Here is a 17,611-nt window from a genome sequence, read left to right on the forward strand (position 1 = left end):
GCAACCAAACTGCTTTCCAAAGTAGCTGTACCAGTTTATATTCCCACCAGCAATGAATGAAGAATTTCTGTTGCTCCAGGTTCTTGCCAGCATTTGGTGGTGTCCATGTTCTGGATTTTGGCCATTCTGATAGGTGTGTAGTGGTATCCCATTTTTGTTTTAATTCCCCTGATGACGTATTATTTGGTGTATCTTTTCATATGCTTTTTTGCTATCTGTATATCTTCTTTGGTGAGGTGTCTGGTAAGGTCTCTGGGTCATTTTTTAACAGGTTGTTTATTTTCTCATTGTTGAATGTTGACTTCTTTGGCTATTTTGGATAACAGTCCCTTATCAGATGTGTGTTTTGCAAATATTTTCTCCCAGTCTGTGGCTTGTCTTTTCCTTTTCTTGACAGTGTCTTTTGCAGAGCAGAAGTTTTTGTTTTAATGAAGTCTAGCTTATCAATTCTTTTTTTCATGGATTCTGCCTTCGGCGTTGAATCTAAAAAGTCATCTCCAAACCCAAGGTCATTTAGATTTTTCTCCTAAAAATCTCCTAAAATCTCCTTAAAGACCTTAAATCTCCTAAAAAAAAGATTTTTAGGAGAAAAATCTAAATGTTATCTTCTAAGAGTTTTACAGGTTTGTGATCCATATTGAGTTGATTTTTGTGAAGGACATAAAGTCTGTGTCTAGATTCATCTTCTTCTTTTTTTTCAGCATGTGGATGTCCTGTTATTCAGCACTATTTGTTGAAAAAACTGTCTTTTCTCCGTGTGTTGCCTTTGCTCCTATGTCATAGATCAGTTGACTGTGTTTATATGGGTCTGTTTCTTGGCTCTCTATTCTATTCCATTGTTCTGAATTGAGAGTAAAATGCAGACATCTTGACTCTTTACTCCTGAATACTTGTCTTTATTTCCTAAGAACAAGGACATTCATTTATATAGCCACTATATTATTAAAATCAGGAAATTTGAAAGTGATAGAGTACTAATCTAATCTATAGACATTCACATTTTACCATATTTCCCAATAATGCCCTCTATAGCAATTTGTTTTTCTGGCTTAGTATCCAATCCAGCATCACATTTATATCCAGTTATCATGTTTCTTTAGTCTCCTTTAATACGGAACAGCTCGTTAGCCTTTCTTTGTCTTTCATGACATTGACATGTTTGCTTTTTGAGAAGACAGTCCAGTTTTTTGTATTTTGCTGTTTCCTAATTATTAGATTTAGGTTATACATTTTAGGCAGGACTATTAGTGGTATTGTGACCTAAGTGCCTTAGCTTAGAGGGCATGTGTTACCAGTTTGTCATATTATTGGTCATGTTAACTTGGATCACTTGGATAAGTTATTAACTTTCCCTTTGTAATTAATAAATAATTTGTTAGGAGAAACTTTGCGACCATGTAAATATTCTGTTATTCATCAAATTTTCATCCACTAATATTAGCACCTATTGATTATTATTATTATTTTGCTGAGGAAGATTCACCGTGAGCTAACATCTGTGCCAGTCTTCCTCCATTTTGTATGTGGGTTGCTGTCACAGCATGGCCACTGCTGAGTGGTGTAGGTCCATGCCTGGGAACTGAACATGGGCTGCTGAAGTGGAGCATACTGAACTTAACCCCTAGGCCATGGGGCCAGCCCTCCTATTGATTATTTATACCTGAATTACTGTGGTGATTGTGGAATGTCACTCAAATTTTTTTTTTTTTAAAGATTGGCACCTAAGGAAACATCTGTTGCCATTCTTCTTTTTTTTTTTCCTTCTTCTTCTCCTCAAAGCCCCCCCAGCAGATAGTTGTATATTACAGTTATAGGTCCTCCTGGTTGTGCTATGTGGGATGCTGCCCCAGCACAGCTTAATGAGCAGTGCCATGTCTGCGCCCAGGATCTGAACCAGCAAAACCCAGGGCCGCCAGAGCAGAGCACGTGAACCCAACCACCCAGCCATAGGGCCGGTTCCATCAACCACTTTTTTTTTTTTACTCAAACTGAATTGCTCTGTCTTTGAAAAATAGATCAAAATTCACCCACCATTAGTTCAAATGCAGGATTTTTGAGTAAAATGAAAGAAAGAGAGGGGAAGGAAAGGAAAGGGGAAAGAAAGATGGAAGGAAGGAAAGAAAGAGTGAAAGAGAGAAGTAGGGGGTGGAAGAGAACATGTGAGCCCTCGATGGTTTTCATTTTTAGCAACATAATGACTTTATGAATTTACAGATTTTTTGTAGAAAGAGGAAAAATTTGTGATGGTGTTTTGTTCCACTTTTAGGCTCCAGAGGAGATAAAAGCTGCTTAGAAGTAATAGATCATGGGCGTGGTTAAAAAAATACACATTTTTACTGTTGAAATTGTGATTATTATTAGTTTGATTCATGTTGGCAATATTTACTACTGATCAAGTTACTCACTCTCTGCACCTCATTTTCCTGACTTGTAAAACCAGAATATTATTTCCTTAGTTCTGGAGTGAGGCCCAGGAATCCATAGTTTTTCCAAGTGCTCCCCAGGAGATTCTGATTGGCAGCCAGCTTTAGCAAATGAAAATCTGCCCTCCACTCTGGTGACTGTTGTAAATGCACATCTGATCATGTCCCTCACAGGATGTAGAACTTTTGGTGCAGTTCCAGCACCTCTGTTTTTCTCAAACCTGAGTATCTGTTTTTGTGGTTCTTCCATATTACTTGATTTCCCACCTTCCCCAACGCACAGATTAAGTATAATCTGCTTGCTTACATCCCTAATACAGCTTTAAGAAAGAATTTATAAATTAATTCAAACCAAACTACAAAACCTATAAAATTCTACCAACATAAATTTAATAGAATGGGTGATGATATTTTGCTGAAATGATAGAACTACTTGTGACATGAATTTGTTACTGGTTGCTTATGGCCTAGACTACTGGGGGTTTGGGGGATGGTGTATGGCATGTTTAGACTACTGGGTTCCTTGTGATGACTCAATTCTTCTATCTATTGTTTTCATTTTCATCATTATCGCTGAGATAATAAGTGTAAGTATATCTTGCTACAGTGTGACTTTGCTCTTACCTGACTCAAATGTGGCATTAGATTTATGTTATTTATTTAGTAGCTTGCAATAATTAGAGTAGTACTACTTAGTTGTTTGATTATATGTAAACTTATTCAGAGTCAAAATCATATAGCTCTAAATTCTGTTAATGAAATTATAAACTAGATAATCCAGAAAATGAATCTGTTAAAAAATTTAAGATACGCATTGAAATAAAAATAAACATTAGTCCTCTCCTTCCCCCACCTCGCCATCTGTTGCTCCTCTCTGAGAGATATGGTCAGCCAGTGTCCCTAACATTATGCCTTGGCTACTTTATATAAACAGTCTGTCCTTTTGACTAGATTGAATGAAGGTGCTGTGTTTCATTCTTATTTTTGTTTGCAGTGCCTAGAACAGTTCCTGGCTGTGAGAAGTTGCTCCTTAACCATTGAATTAATAGTTTGCTTTTTACAAGACAGGAAGAAAAGCACATTACTTTTTAAAAAAATAAGGTAAAGAAGGATTTTCTTTAAAGGAATATGTTAAGTGTGACTGAATGAGGCCAGACCATCACCATGAAGTATAGCACTTAATGCAGTCACGAGACAGATGGCCCAGTACTAGCCAGGAAAACCTGGTATGCATGTTTATTTTTTGAGAAAGAAGTTTTTTTAAGTCTTTCCACCTCAACTTCCACCTCCCGTGAAAATGAGAGGTGTAGGACCAAGAGAGTAGTCCTAGCTGTGATTTAAGTGAGGAGATATCAATATATGGTTCAAGTTTAATTTTTTTCCTTGCCTGTTGGGATTCTCATGGACTTATGGAACTCATACAACATACATATCAGTTTTTCAGCTAACATAGCATGAGCCTGTTTTATTATGTTTTCGTTTTCATTTACTTGATGTCTGGTCTATAAACTCTGGGCTTTGGCCTTTTGAATCTTTATTAGCTTGGAGCTTGCCATGCTCTTACAGCAGAAAAGTGGTTCATCTCCCCACAGAGGGGTGTATTGTTGGTTGTGAGGCTGCTGCCCTTAGTTGCAGCCTCTTCACAGTGATGGTTCTCCTTGATGCCTGAATAGAATGGAGTATGCTGCTGCACTGCCCCAGGGCCTTGTAACAATTTAGAATTTGGACAGAAAAGCGGAAGGACCTAAAAAGGCAACTGTCAAATGCCTTTGGTATCCCATAGTAGAAGATGTGTGTGGTAACCTTGGACCTGAAGCCCTTGGAAGTATGGTCCCTTGATCCAAAGGATCATGGAGGGATGCCTTTGGAATCGCATCCGAGGGTAAATCATCAGCAGAAATGGCCACCCCCAACTCCCACTCTCACACACAGTGGAAGGTGGAGCTAATTGGCCAAAACAAAATGAAAGCTGAATGCTGTTAGTGGAGTATTAGGGTAGTGTAACCGGAGTGCAGAATGTTCTGTCAGGGGTGAGAGCAGTTTGGTTTGTACTTCAATCAGAAATCACTGGCTTGTTTTCAGTCTAAACATTTTTTTTGTTTTGAATATTTTTCTAGTATCTAAAGATGCAGGAATACTCTTAAATTAGCATTACTGCTAAATTTAATATTTGGTTAATTTTTCCTGAAAGTTTAGAGACTTTCTGATCTTTCAGGTTGGAATGAGGAAATAATGGTTGGTATCTATACTGCTTCCTCCTAGCTCTTCCTTTTGTTAGTAGCGTCTTTTTGGATGTATTAAAAATGTCCACAGAGGTCCAGAGATAGGCACACTTAATCATTATGATTGAATATCAGTCTGCTCTTAAGATACTAAGCAGATTTGTTAACAAACAAGGTGGGACTGTGCAAAGATCTGATGTATTGTTAAAATTATTTAAAAGAAAAACAGCTGGCAAATGGTAATTGACGGATATGTTTAATCTGTATAACTTGAAATGCTGCTATGGTTACTGTGGGTTAAGTAGGGAAGACACATCCAGGAGACCAGGGCTTCTCTAGGAATGGATGAGGCATGACAAAGAATCCAAGGTTACAGTTTAAGGATTGCATGGCAGGTCAGGCACTGTGATTAAATTCCTTGGTGTTGTCACTGAGCTGTTAAGGCTGAAGATAACATTCTCTCCTGCTGAAAACAAGAACCAATACTCACTCCTTGATGGGCTAAATTATTAAAAAGAGCCCTTCTTGCAATGTTTCATTATCTGGGATTTGCCTCAGCTGGTGATTTGTCGGCAGCATAGGGAGATTTGCTAGGCATTTTGTATTAAAATTATTCAGTTGGCTGGTGGAGCCCTTTGGATAATTCCTTGCCATTTTACAATGCTCTGGAAGAGATTTGTGATTTACTTTTGCCTAAGTGGCTTTGTGTCTTTTGGAGTTACTAGAGAGTGTTGGGCACATATATACATTTTTTTTTAACCTCGTTTCTTTGTTTTGTTTTCTCTTTTGTACTTTTGTTTCTGTGGACGGGTGGCTAACAGATTATTTTAGTGACACCCTTAGCAAGCATGAAGTGCATTCGGCATATTATGTCAACCTGACACTGATTAACGTACACTGAGTTTCTTATTCTTCCCTCATGAAGAAAATTATTCAAGAAGTTGACTTGGTGTTTTTTGTTTTTGATTTGTAGCTTTTAATTGGGGGCAGGGGGTTAATTTGTTAGGTGGCTGGTATGATTTCAGCCAACCAGTTGAAAAAGAAAGAAGCCCCATCTTGTGAGCTTCCAGAAGAGAAAAAAGAAACTAGTACTGCTTGTTGAGTGTTGGTGGTATAACTGGACTCAGTATAATACAAAGGCTAGGGAGTGAAGAGAAGGAAGAGCCTTTGCGGGTAACCCTCTGCCATTATCTGCCAGGCTGGGAGAAGTTATGCAGGAGGCGTTGTCATGTGGAAGCATAATTGGACTTATCCCTTGGACTAGCACAGTTGGAATCTTCTAGGTGAAGTTTGAAGCCTTCTGCCCTTCTACAGTCTGTCTGAGGGGAGATACAACTCTGCTTCAGTGTTTCAAAATTGGTGGTGTGATGTAGTTGATATTCTTCTGGTGGAGACAGTACTGTTTATAAAAGATTTTTTGATTCAGCCTCAGGAAGAACATGGTCAGCTAGACAAAGCTTTGGTAAGAGATGTTGGTCCCTGTAGCAGAACCAAGAGGTAAGGCTAAAGAACTGTATAAAATCACATTTCTGCTTCCCTGGAAAACTGATCAGATTTTAAAATCCTTTTATCTAGTGTGGAGGGGAGAGAGTTGAGAGGGAAGGGAGGCTAATGAAGAAAGGAAGGAAAGAGAGAGAGAGGTCTTTGAAAACTGTGTGGTCCACTTCAGTGACAAAGCATTGGAAGTGGCTTATGGATATGGAATCCAGCCATGGTGGGTGCAAAGCTGCCATGGAGAGGCTGTGGTGTGGGAGAGCTCACCTGGGAGAGGTGAATCTCGGGCTGAGTTCCAGTGTGAAAGAATCTCTGGAGAGAGATGCTGTTTCTGAACGTTGCAGCCCACTCCATGCCTAGCTTCATGATTTTGTATGTGCTCGAGGGCTGGAAATGCTCTTCAGGTCCCACCTGTCACCTACTGTAGGCAACCTAGTCTTCCTACAGATAATTGTTTTCTCTTCTGTGCTGTCTTTCTGCCTGGCCTGATCTTCTGTTGTGCTGCTTTTTGCAGTGTACTCTGTGTCTTTTGTTTCCTGTCCCCCTGACCAAATTCACAGCTCCTACTTTCTGTCCTGTTCATTTTGGTTAAATGAGTAAGTAAAGGACATGGGTGGTGGTCTGTTCAGGTGTGAGAGAGAGGTGGCATTACATCAGGCTGATTCACTATACACTTTATAATTCCAGTGAGGAAGTCTTTAGAATATACACTGGTATCCTGTCACAATAATCTGGAGAACACAATCTAAGTTTTCTACTTGTCTTATTAAGCTGCCTTGAGTACAGTTGGAATTCTTGTGTGCATATTGCTGTAACTGAAAGAAAGAGTCATATTACACTTTTGTATTTTGAGGAGAAAGGCAGAAGGGCTGAGACCTAGACAACCTTTGGTCTTGTTTCCTGCTTAGATGAAATGATGCCTTCCTGCTGTTTCTTGAGGAAATATAATTATCCTCACAATGACTGCTGAATACTGTGGCAGTGAGTTGAGCAGAGGAATAGGTTCTTCTGGAAGATGGACTGGAAAACTGTCGACGGGATTGATCACTTAGAAAAAATACAGTGAGGGGCTGGCCTGGTGGCATAGTGGTTAAGTTCACGTGCTCTGCTTCGGCAGCCTGGGGTTCACAGCTTTGGATCCTGGACGTGGACCTAGCACCGTTCGTCAAGCCACACTGTGGTGGCGTCCCGTATACAAAGTAGAGGAAGATTGGCACAGATGTTAGCTCGGGGACCATCTTCCTCAATCAAAAAGAGGAAGATTAGCAACAGATGTTAGCTCAGGGCCAGTCTTCCTCACCAAAAAAGAAACAGACAAACAACAAAACCAGTGAGATGTTTATTTACAAAATTACAGTGAAACTCACTTGCTTTACAGACCTGATTAGTGTCTAGATCAAATGAGGTTGCCTGTATGTGCACTTTAACATATAATTCTGCTCTGAATCTGACTGACAAAGCCTGTGCTGCAGACATTGTTCCTTTCTTCTGACAGTAAACATGTAACAGGGATATTGCAGGGTAAATGCCTTTGTATCTAAATCTTTTAGTCATGGAATTTTAACATACTGATTTTTATTCTTACTCAGTTTTCTAGTCCTATATATTTTTTGTTCCCATTGGCTTATTGTTTGGGTTATTATTTTGGAGATATGGTTCAGTAAGAAGCAACATGAATTTCTTTGAGAATTCAAATGCCTGTTTAAAAATTAGCGTCAGTACAAATTAAATGGTTAAGCCCTTGTTATTTTAACTCCTAACAGAAGCAATGAGAGGTGAAACACAGTTCACTTTCCCTTTTAACTGGTATGTGCCATGGGCATCTGTCATGTTTAATAATGCTTGTGACCGTCAGGAGTATTGAACTTGAAATTTTGCTCAGGTCATTTTTAGGGGGTACTTGAGCACTGCCACATATTCTCTGTCAGCAGTTTCGAAAGATGAGTCACACCAAATCATAAATCTCTGATGAAAATTCATTAGAGAAATTTGTTTTCTTATTCCAGTTGGGTTTTCTCTTTAAGGGAGATAAAATAGCAGTGCATTTCACTAGATTTCCAAGTCCTAGGCTAGGCTGTGTCTGGCATAGCTGTTTTGGAGACGTTTTGTGCTTGAGTCAGCTTTTCTAGGCACATCTTAGTCTCATGAACTAAAAGTACATATACATACACAAGGGTGTTTATGAAACAGAAGGCTTATTCCTACTTATTTCCAGAGAAGTACCATTTTATTTTGTGCTACTGCTCAGGTAGCTGCTTACTTCTTGACAGATGCTTTTTGTACCCAGAGGTGGCAGGCTTGTTCTGTAAAAGACCAGGTAGTAAATGTCTTCAGCTGTGTCTTCTCTGTGGCAACTACTCAACTTGGTCATAAACACTGTATGATAGCATGACTGTATTCCAGTAAAGCTTTGTTTACAGAAATAGATGGTGGGCTGGATATAGCCTGCAGTCCTATAGTTTGATGACCCCTTAGCTAGTGTAAACTGTTGAAGATTATTCCCCCGAAGGAGTCACTCCAAAGCTTTCTTTCCTTCTTCACTGTGGCCTCATGCCTCTGTAAGGGTTGAGTGTGGTTTTCAGAGTTAGCAGGAAATTGCTTTTTTCTTTCCTATATTATTTTGAGCTGGTGAATACTTTATATATCTATATCTACAGCTATGCATATATCCCTTTCTGTAGTCCCTCCCCTCCCCCATTGTTTCTGTATAGTACACTGATTGGTGTTACTTGCAAGAACTCATTCTCACTAATGATTCTTGAGGATTTTTACAATGTGTTTATGAACTAGGAGCAGGAGCAATTAAATGTTTTTTTCAGCTTCTTTTTCTTTGACAGTTAGCTTATATGTGTAGAGAAAATTGGAAAGGTTAAATGTCCCTAATAAAATACATTAAAGTTCATGTCCTAAATTTTCTTGTGGGTCTTCTTTTTTTTGTTTTTTAAGCTTTTGAAAAAATATTGCAACAAAATATTCAGGACAGCAGAACAGCCTTTGTATTTAATGAAAAGTATAACTTTTCTGTTTAATTTAGTATTTAACAGATAATTATTGACTTAGGCAAATACTTCAGTATGAAATAAATATTTGATACCCCCATAGGCAAACAAAATTTACCCAAATAAAAGTTAATCAAAAGTAAAAAATGTCATGGCTGATCCTAGGCATCAGCTTTTTAAAAATATGCTTTTGCTTGCAAGGGCCTCCTGGAAAATGAGTGAGGATGGCTTCGTGCCAGCGTTTCTTGACTATTGAAAGAGCAGCACAGAACTCATCTGATTGATGGTGGTTCTCAGAAGTCTTATTTATGTTAAAGGACAGTATTAAAACCATGACATTACTGTCCAAACTATTTTTAAGAGACATTATTATTGACAGATTCTGTTTGTATCCAGACAGAATATTAATGTTTGAAATTTTATTCGAACTAGAGTTTGAGGGTTTATGTCATAACCTAAACTACTGTGATGTGTATTACTTGCTTTTAGTTCAGTTGCTACATTTCTGGCTAAATTATTATAAAATTGTCTTATGATTTCTTCCCCTCCATCTCCTTTTCATAAATGCTTTGTTACTACTATAAAATGCAATACACTCTCACCGCAGCCATGAAATTTGATGTTGTTTTCATTAGCTGACCGTAGCGTTTTTGTTGTATCTTTCTACATAGTGGTTTATACACTTTATGTAATTTGTTGTGAGTATATACCCCTGATCATTTATATTTTATTTTACTTATGCTCATGATTAAATAATTTCACTTCACCAAGAGGTCGATTGCTCTCATGGAAAGAATAGCCACCTGGCTTCTGTTGTCAGTTCTATCAATACTTCCTAGCAGTGTTCCTTTAGGCAAGCTATTTAACCTTTTACAACATCAGTTCCATCTGTCTGTCAAATCGCAATAATACTTGTCCTGCTTACTTCACAGGGTTATTCTCATGTGAGAATAAAAAGAGAGAATGTGGTGCTTTGAAATTTTACCATGGTCTGAAAATGGAGGAGTATCAGTTGTTATTAGGATTGGCTGTATACAGTAAAAATGCAAATCACAGTGGTAGAAAGTCTGTCTTCTTGTATAAAACAAGGCGTTTTCCAAGGCGTGCCATGCAGGGTTGGCGGTGCCCACCAGTCCTCAGGTATCTAGTTTCCTACTGTTGCCCTTACTGCACTCTTTCCATTCTCAAAGTCCCCTCGTGGTCACAGATGGCTGTTAAAGCTACAGCTGTCAGGTTCACTTTCTAGGTCAGCGTTATTCAAATTGTGGCCTATAGACTGACCTGTTCTTTACTAGTCCACCATAAGATAAGTATAGAAACTGAAAGTAATCGGTTAAAAACTTTTATAGACATTTGACATTGTCAGAGCATTTTAATTGTGTTTTATAAAAGTATTGCTTTGCAATGGCTTGGGAGAAACTGGTTTTCTACTACAGCCAGGCAGCTGAAGGAGGAGGGCACACAGGCAAAGCTGAAGTAGGCCCATTCCAGATGTTTTCCTTTTTTCTTTCTTTTTTTTTTTTGAGGAAGATTAGCCCTGAGCTGACTACTGCCAATCCTCCTCTTTTTGCTGAGGCAGGTGGGCCCTGAGCTAACACCCATGCCCATGTTCCTCTACTTTATACGTGGGACGCCTACCATAGCATGACTTTTGCCAAACGGTGCCATGTCCGCACCCAGGATCCAAACTGACAAACCCCAGGCTGGTGAGAAGCAGAACGTGCAAACTTAACCACTGCGCCACTGGGCCGGCCCCCCTCTTTTTTTAAAAAAAAAAATTTTTTTTCTTTTTTGGAGGAAGACTAGCCCTGATCTAACATCCACCACCAATCCTCCTCTTTTTGTTGTGGAAGATTGGCCTTGAGCTAACAACTGTGCCCATCTTCCTCTATTTTGTATGTGGGACGCCTGCCACAGCATGGCTTGATGAGCCGTGCATATGTCCGCACCCAGGATCTGGACCTGCGAACGCCGGGCTGTTGATGCACAGCACACGAACTTAACTGCTGTGCCAACAGGCCAGCCCCCCAGAGTTTTTCTGGTAGACCTATGTAACAACTTCAGTTTACAGAGATCTTCAAGGGAAGCTGGAGTTGTTTTAGCTGTGTTCCAGTGATTTAGGGGCTCTGTTACTAAGGAAAATGAGGAGAATGGAAGTTGAGTAGGCAACCAGCAATCTCTGCCACAGTTGGACGTGTCTGAAACCTTAGTCAGCACCATTCAGCACAGAATCAGATCCACAGTGCAGCCCACTTCCTCAGTAGTAATGACCCCCGGCGGCTGCAGTCATTTCTGAGGATTAGGAGAAACTGTTGCGTATATCAGATGGAAAAACATACTAAGAATGCTAAAAGAAGAGTAAATGGATATGAGATTACATGGTTATCATTCATAGGAAAGAACATTTTAAAAATTTTAACAGATTTTAAGTTTTTTAACATTTTTGTAACTTAGAAATAAATTTGTGAATTTAGTTACAGTTACTCATCTTAAACCGACATGGATTATCTTCATACAAAGATGATTAAGTTTGATTCTCCTAGGATAAGATATAGATGTAGAACTCTTCACAGAGATTACTTTTAAAAGGTTCCTTTTTATTGGTTTGGAATTGACATGATCTTCTTTTGTATGTTGTGTGTAAATGCATACAGGATACAGGGTGGAAGTTGTAGGGAGGGTTTTTTGGTTTGTTTTTCTTTTTGCTGAGGAACATTAGTTCTGAGCTGACATCTGGTGCCCATCCTCCTCTTTTTTTCCTGAGGAAGATTAGCCCTGAGTTAACATCTCTGCCAGTCTTCCTCCACTTTATATGTGGGTTGCTGCCACAGCATGGCCAACGAGTGGTGTAAGTCCATGCCTGGAATCCGAACCTGTGAACCTGGGCCACCAAAGTGGAATGTGCCAAACTTAACTGCTGTGCTGTGGGCCAGCCCCTATAGGGAGGGTTTTAAAAGATGAGTTTATAAGAATGAAGTGGTTTGAGATTTAGTTGGATTTTGTTCCTGTTTTCATATCTTAATTTCATTGTCCTCTTTCATTGAGGTGGGGAGGTAAGGTGAAATATCTTCACTATGAATGTAATATTTCACATTGGCGTTACAGTATTTTTTCCTACTTATAGAAGTCTTTGTTTTCTTCCAAAATGTTAAGCCAAAGTGTGTTAAAGCCTCTTATTGTGTGGGTACTAGGTACTAGGCACCCTTAGAGGAAGGGATTAAAAAAAGGATGATAGCTACATCTTGAAGAGAAAAGATGTGCTCGCCTTCAGCATGTGCAAATGTTTGCAGGAGTTGGAGGGCATAAATGGATGTCTTTATGGTACGGTCACACGTCACTTTACAACAGGGACACGTTCTGAGAAATGCATCGTTAGGCGATTTTGTTACTGTGAAAACATCATAGAGTGAACTTACACAAACCTCGATGGTACAGCCTGCTATACACCTAGGCTGTCTGGTACTAATCTCACGGGACCACCGTCATATATGTGGTCTGCCATTGAGTGAAACGTTACGTCATATGGTGCATGACTGTAGCCAGAAGGCAGTGTTTATATGCCATGGTAGACGTGTGTTTCAGAGGAGGCACAAAATGATAGATCCTGTCCACTTGTAAGGTTAAGGAGGAGGCATCCTAATGAACTGGTGGAATTGGGGTTGGCTTTTAGAGATATGGGGTGTGGGAGAGGAAAGTGAGGTCTGGCTGGAAAAGCTGTTAACACTGCTTATTGGTTTAGAGTCGCGTTTGTCCTCTGTAGTTCTCATCGTATGGATGATTTTTAGTCACAGTGACTGGATTTGGAATGTGGGAAGATAGTGGGCAGGGTTTGTTAACTGCCTTATATAGACAGTTTTGCATTGAAAATAGATGATTGTGCTTGGCTTTTCATCTGAAGGTATTAATTGGCATTTTATTTTTCGTTTTAATCAGTGAAGTTAGTGCTGATGGTCGTTTGCCATTCACCGTCAGCGAGAGAACCTACCTTGGTCACAACATGATCAGTGGCTGCTGGGAGGGTCGGGACTTTTCTTGCTTTCAGACCATCTTTCTCTTGACCATTCTGTTTGAAGAATATGTACCTTTTCCTCTTGTTTTATCCCAGAAAAGCCTCTTCACACCACCAACTTATTCATTAAAAAAACTTGCCTTATCTGCCAACACAGGTGGCTTGATCTTGCTGCCCTGTGGAAGTTGGGACAAGACGTAGTAGATCTGATGGCAACACCACAGGAATCCCTTGCAGTCCTCTCTTCAGAGTCTCAGTTGGAAGAGGTCTGCTGGTTTTCTCCTTTATAGTGAGCAAACATTTGGGAAGCTCGTGCTCAGTTCTTAACATCTGAAATAGCTGAATAACTTTCAGTTGCTCCAGACACTAACAGAACGATGTAGTTGAGTCAGGATAGTTTGCAGACTAATTGGTTGGCAGCTCTTTCTACTCAGCAGTTCTTTAACTGTTTCCAGAAAAAGAAACTGCTAAGGATTCTGGGTGAGCACAGATATGTGGTCAGTGGGAAGGAAGCAGCAACTGTGAATCAGCATGACTGAGGAGGCGACAGGAGTGAGAAGTCAAGTAACCTTATAGTTAAGTGGAGGGAATGCCGTTTGAGGACTAGATTCTCCAGATTAGCAGACTAACAGTGTATTTACCCTGCTGCCTGGCAGCATTGCCTTCATATTTCCTTTCTACTTGTAAATTAGTTAAGATTAGAGTAATTTCAGGTTTCGCTTTGGAAAGCTTAAAGGCATGGTTTACGTACTTTTTCCAGCAGTATCAGAATCAGACTCCCAAATAGACTAGCTTGGCCTTTGAGTGAATATTAACCTGTAGGCTGAAAAGTGGTTCATGTTTTCCCCTTTGTCCTCAGGGCTTCTCCAGCTTTCTGCCTAATTCTGTACAGTTTCATGAAATTTGTCTCTTGAGCTTATTTACTTCCCTAAATGGATTTTAAACTTCTTGAGGGAACAAATTGTGTTTTAAACATTTCTCCCATTCTCTGTGATCCCTAGTACTGTTGAGTGTGGATTGTAGGCTCCCTGTTTCTTGATTTGATGCATTTGTTCTGTATCTCTAAGGGACTAGCTCCTCGTCCTTCAGGTATCAACTCAAATGTCACCTGCTCTGAAAGATTTTTCTGATCACCTATCCATGGCCTCATCCCCTTTCCTTCTTAGTGATCTTCTAAGATGTTACCTAGTCTTCATGTCTTTATTGTTTTTATGACGCTGATCATAATCTGAAATTATCTTGTCAGTTTATTTGTTTACTAGTTTTCCTTTCCTCAATGGAACAAAAGCTCTTTGAGAGGCCAACCTGGTGGCGTAGTGGTTGGGTTCACCTGCTCTGCTTTCAGTGGCCTGGGGTTCACCAGTTTGGATCCTGGGCGTAGACCTACACACCACTTATTGGGCCATGTTGTAGCAGGCGTCCCACATATAAAATAGAGGAAGATGGGTACGGATGTTAGCTCAGGGCCAGTTTTCCTCAGCAAAAGAGGATTGGTGGCGGATGTTAGCTCAGAGCTAATCTTCCTCAAAAAAAAAACTCTTTGAGAGGAAAGACCTCAGCTATCTTATTCTATTATGAGACCTAGCATTCAGATATTTAGTGAATAGTCATTAAATGAAGGAAAGCATTAATAAAAATGATTTAGCAAACTCAAATTATTTGGTTTTTATCTAGGGCAGTGGTTTGTGAAGCCGCATTTTGAGGTGGTGCATTGTGATGGTCAGCATGGAAGATGGTGAAAGGGGGGTTCCATGAGAGAAACTCTATGCCCCGGTTTCTTCTTTTTTTTTTTTTTTCCAAGGAATTAATAGTCTATATTAGTTATGTATTGCTGCGTAACAAATTACCCCCAAAATGTAGTGACTGAAAACAACAATAAACATTTATGCTCTCGCACAGCTTCTGTGGGTCAGAAACTCAGAAGCAGCTTAGCAAGGTAGCTCTGGCTTGGTATCTCTTCATGAGGTTGCCATTAAGATGTCAACAGGGGCTGCAATTATCTGAAAGCTTGACTGGGGTTGGCCACCTTGTACTGCAAGGTGACTCACTCACATGGGTGAACTAAAATTCCGGGAAGTTCATGCTGGCTTTTGGTGAAAGACCTCTGTTCCTCTCCGCATGGGCCTCTTCATAGGGTTACTTGAGTGTCCCCATGACAATAGCAGCTAGCTTCCCTCAGAGCAGGTGATTCAAGAGCAAGACCAAGGTGGAAACTGCAATGTCCTTTATCACTCAGCTTTGCAAGTTACACATGTCACTTCCATGGTATTGTGTTGTTCACACAGGCCAGCCATGATTCAGTGTAGGAAGGGAACACAGAAAGGGCATGAATACCAGGGGATGAGGATCACTGGGCCATCTTGGAAGCTGGCTACCACATAATCCATCTGGGATTTCAAGGTTATCATAAATAATATATTAGGCTAAATAGAAGAGGTAGGATGTTTATAAACCTGTAAGAAGTTTGAATATGCTCATAATAGAGCAAATTTCCTAGTTTTTCTCAAAAAACTATTAAATAAACTAGACTTCAGCAGATTCTATTTTCATTGAAACTTCATTCAATTCTATTTTTGAACTCCTTGAAAACATTCTTCAGGGTAGGCTAAGAGATTTCATGATTGCCTGGTGATATTAATCTTTTTTTTTTTTATTGAGTTATTGATAGGTTACAATCTTGTGAAATTTCAATTGTACATTAATGTTTGTCAGTCATGTTGTAGGTGCCCACCCCCCACCCCACCTTTCCCCTGGTATCCACTAAACTGTTCTTGGTCCATAATTTTAAATTCCTCATATGAGTGGAGTCATACACAGATTATCTTTCTCTCGCTGGCTTATTTCACTTAACATAATTCTCTCAAGGTCCATCCATGTTATTGCAAATGGAATGATTTTGTTCTGTTTTTCTATGCCCCGGTTTCTTCTTAAAGGATGGTTTGGCTCTCAATTTATAAAGATTTTGTTTGGAAAAGATAAATAGGTAAAAGGCCCTTCTCTACCTTATGGCATCTGTGCATTCTGAGCTCTACTTTAACTGGCGTTACTTAGTTTTCATTTCAAGTTGCTGAGGGAATTTGGCACAGATTATCTTTTTATCCTGGACCGCGTATGTTGTTGGTTGCTCAGGAACTGGCTGGCTTTTGAGTCAGGTATCACACCTCATCCAATCAGCTATAGACTCGAGGCCAGAGGCACATGGAACAAAGTGTGGCCACTCAAAGAGACTGGACAGGGCACGTGCCCTTAGAAAAGGGTGTAGGAAGGGTAGGTCTGGGGACTTCTCTAGCCCAGGTACATTTTAGGGACTTTTGATGAGTTTTAAAAGAGCAGACATGTTTCTGAAAAAGAGAAGTACTAGAATACGCCAGATTTGCAGGTTGGAGTTTAAAATGAGAATTTCCAATGATTTATTTTAAGTTACCCCAGTGTGTTAGTTGCTCTTTTTAAATGTTTCTGTACAGTTCAGCCAGTGTATGCATTACACTAAGTCCGTTGTGTAGAAGGAAAGAGATGTGAATTTATCTCCCCCTCAAGGATGGCCAGCTCCAAGGGGGAGGGGGAGGAGATGTTTGCCCATTGTTTATTGCTATGACTCCAGGGCTTTACAGTGCCTGGCACATAGGTGGAGCTTAGTAATATTTGTTGAATATGAAAATATGAATAAAATGTGGCCTTTGGCCTCAAGTGGTTCAAGAAAAGTAGGAGAGATAAGATATGCATGTGAGGGATCACCACATGCTTTGTGGGGAGTGGAGGCTTAGAGAAATCTAAGAGTGCTTTTGAAGGGTAGGACTTGGGCAAGGGTGACCCAAAATGGTAGCTTTTGTACTGGGCCTTGAAGGGTCAGAAGGATTTTGACTGGAGAACAGAACAGCTTTTTAGACAAAGGATAGAGGCAGAATATTTTTGTTGTGTATTGGAGTCTAGCTTCATTTGGTGAAGGGAGTGGTTGGAGATAGAGCTGGAAGGATTTACCTCACTCTGAAAGCCAGGCTGAGAAACTGGATTTTATTAGTCATTGGGGAACCGTGGATGATTTTTTAGCAGATGAGTACATGATTACAGCTATGCTTTAAGAAAATTAGATTAAAGATAGGAAGAACTCATTAGGAAGCTATTAAAATAGTTCAGATGAACCAGAATGAGGGCCTGATCCAGGATGGTGTTAGTGAGAGTTGGAGGGGAAGGGAGGAAAGCTATCAAGCAACATTTATCTGCTGTGCGGCAAAAACATGTCTTTGCTGCCAATCAGTTTATATTGTAGGTAGGTTACTGTTAGAATTCATGGAATAATTTGAGGTATGTATTATATACACTGGGGACTCCTTGTAACGATACATAGAAATGATTCTGTTTTTGCAGATTTCAAATGTAGGCTCAGAGAAGTTAAGTAATTTTCCCAACGTCTTATAGTATATTGACAGCCAGATTTTGAACATAGGTCTCTGTAATTTTAAGTCC

General features: G+C 39.8%; 1 protein-coding gene across 3 annotated transcripts in view; it reads left to right on the forward strand.

Moving 5' to 3' along the window:
* Positions 1 to 17,611, forward strand: part of RERE (arginine-glutamic acid dipeptide repeats) — a 404,029-nt gene that overhangs the window by 184,185 nt on the left and 202,233 nt on the right. The window lies entirely within an intron of this gene.

Source organism: Equus quagga, chromosome 5 (assembly GCF_021613505.1).
Source record: "Equus quagga isolate Etosha38 chromosome 5, UCLA_HA_Equagga_1.0, whole genome shotgun sequence".
Classification (NCBI taxonomy): domain Eukaryota; kingdom Metazoa; phylum Chordata; class Mammalia; order Perissodactyla; family Equidae; genus Equus; species Equus quagga.